The 5,940-nt window shown below is 38.7% G+C and overlaps 1 pseudogene; it reads right to left on the bottom strand.

Annotated features, from left to right (window-relative positions):
• Positions 1-1,946, bottom strand: part of LOC138053680 (uncharacterized) — a 2,914-nt pseudogene extending 968 nt beyond the window's left edge.
• Between the last annotated feature and the right edge of the window lie 3,994 nt (positions 1,947-5,940).

Raw genomic sequence — 5,940 nt, 5'->3', positions numbered from 1 at the left:
CGGCAAAACCCATTTGAAAAAGTATGAACTTTATCAATGGCATCCTGCCTCCGTAGCTCCCTGATAAGAAGACCAATAAGATGATCAGAAATTCTTAAAAACAAATGTAGTGTGTCAATTACCACATGATCAATGGGAATAAAACTAAACAATGGATCATTTTTACAGTTGCATTGTTTACACTTTGCACGCCTACTTATCTCCACAGAGTCCCTTGCCCCAAGAGTTTTGTCGGTTAAAGACCACTTTTTACTGATATCAAACCGTTTATTTCTTGGGCACTTACACCAAATGCAAGCAAAGTTTTGATTAGCAGCTCCTAGACCACAAACACAAGCTAAGAATTTCCAATTTCCCCCCAAAAAATACTCTATGCTATACTTTTGGTTATTTACAGTAATTTCCTTTAAATTTGACATTTCCTTTATGAGATCCTTTATGACTTTCCGTAAGATTATCATAGTTTTCTGTTGTTTTGATTATGGCAAGAACATAATTTCCTTTTTCGTTCATTGCTGCATCTTTTTCATTTAATATTGTGTATGTTACATTCTCTAATTTGAACCGTTTACCAATATTTGTTCCATCTCCACTGACTTTTACTTTGATAGTGGCATCCATTTTGAAAGTTCCATTTTTTGCAGCCTTGCTATTTGTTCCTTGATACTTTCATAAAATGAAATCTGGATTCCCTCTGCCTCCCCAGGTGTAGCAGTAAGCCTCCAATTGGAATTCAGCTCATTAATGTGCTTGGCTATCTTATATTTTGTTGGCATGTCTTTGCACTTCATAGCTAGTTCATGCCAGGCTTCATTGGATATATTGAATTTATCTTTAATGTATATCCACATGTTAATGTCATCTAAATCCCTGTCAGTTACCTCCTTTGGCTCTGAGTCCAGTAGTGGAAGCTCGCCATCTTCTATCAAGGAAATAGTTTCATACTCCTGGGTTTCATTATTAAGAACTTCAACTTTAGTGGCAATAAAATTGTACAGTCCCAGAAATGAGAGAGTAGCTTGGCAGTCCTCCTTCATTCCCATTTTTATTCTTCCTTGATGCTGCTTGGTGTATTGGCTAAATTTCTTATGTTTGCTTAGACCCCTTCTCCCTTTCTTTTGCATTTTTGCCTCCTTCTTTTCTAATGCCCTGAATTTTGCTCTGAAATATTTTGTACTTTTTTCTGAAGCCTCTGTGACATTCCTTAATTTTTGCTCAATGTTTAATCTCTTTGTCTGCTCTTCTGCCAGATCTTCTTCCGCCTTTCTTTTCTCCCCACGAAGTTGTTTGTTTTCATCGACCAATACAGTTGTCTCTAGCTGATGATACAAAATTTTAAGGAGTAGCTTGATGATTTCCACTTTGAGATGAGTTGCTTGATACACTTTTCTCCCCTTCTTGAAGCCGTCTTAAAAGCTAAATGCAGTAGGGATATCTTTTTCTTAAAAACATTGAGTATTCTACTGTTAAGGATGACTCCACGGATTCCAGACTCTTTAAGAATTTTCTCTGTTATTCTAGATATAACAGACTCTGGGTTTTCATCAGTTGCAGGTTCCTGAAAAGAATGCTTCGAAAGGGTATAGATAAGATAGCTGAATTAAAATAAAAAGAAACAGCATCAGAAAATCAGTCATGGGATTTTAAAAAAAATGGACCGAAGGTAAAAGTAAAAACTAAGGAGAAACGATCAATGAACACTCGCAATAACGAAACTTTCGATTCACTAACTTGTTTATTTCGAAGGTGAACCAAGGCAAATTATTTTCTTTGGGTTGACTTGTTTCATCAGCAAAATCATTGTGTGCGTAGACTACAACCGCGTGAAAGGTCAGCGAGCACAAAATCAATGGTGCATAAATTTCAATTTCATTTCCCGAACCTAAATCAGATCTATTCCTCGTGAATTTTACATCGATTTGCACCAAATTTATTCCTCTTTCCATATTTCGCAGTAACAACACACGTTACGCATGCGCTTTAGAGTCTTAGGCCCATGCCCTGCGGACGTTCTTGAAAGTGTTACGATTAGTCTCTTCTGAGAGCTTGATCTCCAAAAAATTTCTCAAAAAACCTGAATCATTTAATTCAATTATCGCCTTTAAATGTGGTGGGATAGCAAGTTTATATATGGTAGTTTTATGATCATTAGGTAACAAAAGTATCGATGGAAGACAAATATGCAAAAAAGAAGAAAATCTTCAAAATGTAGCTTAATTTTGACTGACCGGAGTTGCGTGACATGTCACAGTAAACCATGTAGAAGCAAATGTTAACCCTAAGTTTGATATGATTTTTAGGACTTTTTAACTTTTACGAAAGATGAAAGCAGTCTCGGCTACAGCGTTTTTGTTTTTAAAGGAATTTAAATAACAGATGAATATGCAAGCATTGGCACCATGAAAAGAGTTAAAAGATATTTTTCATTTCAACAACTGCAGGAATTTTGAAAGATGTATTTTCAGCATGTCACAGACAAACCAAGAAAAAAGAAATCCGAGTTCTCACAGTAAGAGTCTTACCTACGACCCTCTGGTAACTAGTTGATGGGATTTTCATCCAGAACACCCTACTGAAGAGAGAAAATATTTAACAAGGCAACAGTCCAATTCTTTCCCTAATCCCCAATTTTTCCACCCTGGAAGCAGAGGCTCTTTTTGTCCTCTTTTTTACTGAGGAGGAGAAAAGAAGGGTCTGCCTGAACCACGTCAACTCTTTGAAGCCACCGCAGCCCGAACTTCTGGCCTAGTCGACCTTGTTTTTCTCTTGTCAAACCGGTTTTTCTAGTGTGAGCATCCTTCTAGTTGTAAAACAGATGGTAATTGAACCCCTCTCTATTCCATCAAGATGGCGGCGAGATCTGCTAGAAACCAAGCACTTAAGTTTGCTTTCTAAACTGCATCCTGGCAACATGCAGCTCATGCTTAATAAAGATCTTACTCGATTCATGCAGAGTTTTTCTCAATAACGCCAAAATTGAGCAACCAAAAGAAAGGCTCTGCTGGTAGGGTGCTTGCTATTTTTCAATCCGTTGTCCAAGTTTCATAGTAACATTTCCAAGAGCCCACTCCAGGACAGGGTGGTACCGTCAGCAAATATATCAATAGTGGAGTTGTTCAAATGTAGAGGCATATCATTCACAAATCGAAGAAATAGAACTGGCCCAAGGATTGGTCCCTGCGGTACCACTTGCCTGACAGGTTTCGGCTCAAATGTTATATGCACCAGTTTCACATACTGTCTTCGCTCCTTCAGATACAATCGAAACCAAGCCACGCTATCTGGGCTGGCACCATACTCTGATAATTTCTTTAGCTTTTTGCGTTGTTTGTTCATGCACTTGCATTTGGTAAGCCTGTGCAGTCAGCGGTCTTATGTTGGCCACATGTGTGTGGATCCCTCTTGTTTGTTGTAGCGACATTCTACGTTCGAGCATAGTTTCTGGGTTGTTCCCCCCCCTCTTCCCGTTCCCTGTCAGTGTAGCGGGTGCCCTTGTTCCCTTTTGCGTGGGGGCTCAAGGCTGGGTTGGCAGGATTTGCCAGCCATGGCAGCAGTCTCATCTACTCGGAGCTGCCTGCCAATAGTGGAAGCTCCTGGATGTCGGGGGCACTCAACCTCCATTTAGCGATGCTGTTGTTTATCCTATTTCAATATTTTAGAATGCATTCCCCGTCAGTTCAACCCCCACCCTGCGTAAACAAGATCATTTCGCATTCCTCAAATTCTAGTCTAATTTTCATCTCCTTAATATTTTTCTCCCAATGATTTACATTGTAGGTTGACTTTTTTGAAAAATCAAAACCCTTCTAATTTCTTATGTGTTGTGGCCAAATCGACTAAAGCCAAAAGAGCTAGACATTCTTATATATTTTTTCATCCTTTAGGTCTCAATTTTCCTGCTCTTTCCCTTGCGTAACTTTACATTTTAATTGCATAATGCATTTCAATGCCTATACCTGATTGTTGTTGCACCGTCACTCGAAGAAAGAGGCTAAATATTGTGAACAGGAGCCGACACAATGTAGATTTTATATTTCGGATGGCCAAACCAGCCTTCTTCGGGTACAATGAGAGTTGCACCTGACTCTCATTGTACTTAACTCTCATTGTACCTAAAAAAGGCTAGTTTGGCTAGCAGAAATACCATACACCACTAAAATCAAATCTACGTTGTATTGGCTCTTGACCCAAATATTTAGCTGCTCAAATATGAAGGGTAGCCTAGTCCAGTAATTGCTGGTGGCAGTGACCATGACATTTATGGCCACGGTTGCTTGTTTCAAAACTTTGGAACTGAAAGAAAGGTGATTTCGTCGCCGTATTTGTATGGGTGCAGAATTGCAACTTTTAACAGATTACTTTGGGGAGTGTATAGGAGAAGGGAACCATCTTGACAATTAGCGAGATAGTACACCGCTCCGTGAAATAAAGTAAAGCCAAATGGAAGGCCCAAGACGTTTTCGGCCAACGCTTCCTTGTTATCCGTTTGCGAGAACAGTTTACGTTCGTACCTGGCTAGGAATATTTTTGTCTTCTTGGCATTAGAATCATTTGTCTTCTAAGCTTCTCCTGAGTATGATAATCTATGACTATGATTATGACTATGACCACTTGTAACATGGTTTTTGGGTGCTTTCTAGCGTCATAAATTAAAACCTAAAAGAGCAACCTAGTCCAGTAAATTGCTGGTGGCAGTTGTAATGTACTTCTATCGAACACAAAAGGAGATCATACGAGACACTAAGTCAAAATAAAGAATACACAGTGGCCATTTGAAAGCAACAGTTTTACTCTATATTTTTACATCTAACCCATCATGCCTTGCTGACGTAAGAGCACGTGGTTTGAATGTCACACCAAACGTGACATGAACATTACAGCAGTGACCATGACATTTATGGCCATAGACACCTGCTTTTTACCTTCATTTCCATGGAAAAATCGCACCGCCTTTTTTATATTTTTATGCTATTTTTTACCCGACCCAAACCAAGCTTCATACTAGCATTTTGCATTTTATAAAAGAGAAAAGCGAATGTTTTTTAAAAGGGTGTGGTGTATTTTACCCTCACCGGATGGTGCAAACTTTAGAACTGGTTTACGATGTATATTGAGGCCAAGACTGTGAAGAAAAAGAGATTTAACTGGTGTAATCAGTACTCGTCGACTTATGGAAAGCATTTTATCTTTTCAATCACAAATTCCTCGGTCATGTATCTTTACTTCTATCGTTGCTTGTTTTTTGCAGACTAATGATTCTAATTTTCTACGGTCGCTCTAAGATTTTCCTGCAAGGCCATGGGAGATTTTTAGAATATGACAGGACCCTGCTGCCATTTATGACTCCTTGGAGGTTACACGAGGAAAAAATCGCGTTAAAGGTGTCACCCCAAAACCTATATGAAAAAGTTCCAATAGGAAGAAGAAGAACAAGAACAAGAAGAAGAAGATACGAGGGATAAATGTACATGAATTGATAAGTTTTTTGTAGACATCAGTCTTGTACGATTTGAAGTCTGTACATTGTCTTAACTTTGCTGGAAAGCCCTTAAAAAGAGTGGCTGTTGCCCTTTTCTAATGGAATTTGTAATCTTGTTGCTTGACTAGAGCACAAAGTTCGCTTGTGTTGTATTTTAACCAGTTGCACATATGTTGGACACGTAGGGCTGTATAAGGCCTTATGCACAAGATTTAGGAGCTGAAAGTATCTTCTTTCCTTTACAGGCAAACAACCTATTTGCCTAATTCTTCTTACATCACTCACATACCGTCCTTCTACATTTTAAAAGAAATTATTTCTCCAAAAAATTATGGCGTGATAAGGGCTTTCTTTGATACACTTGTCACAATGTCAGTTCCATTTTTTGTCCAAATAACAATGCTATGCTACACTTCTTGAAAAATGATGGGGCGTTTCCCATCTGGTGAAAAAAGCGCCTC

This window comes from Montipora capricornis, chromosome 6, assembly GCF_036669925.1.
Source record: "Montipora capricornis isolate CH-2021 chromosome 6, ASM3666992v2, whole genome shotgun sequence".
Taxonomy (NCBI): domain Eukaryota; kingdom Metazoa; phylum Cnidaria; class Anthozoa; order Scleractinia; family Acroporidae; genus Montipora; species Montipora capricornis.
Note: the sequence above shows the minus strand (reverse complement) of the source record. Positions and strands in the feature narration are given on the sequence as shown.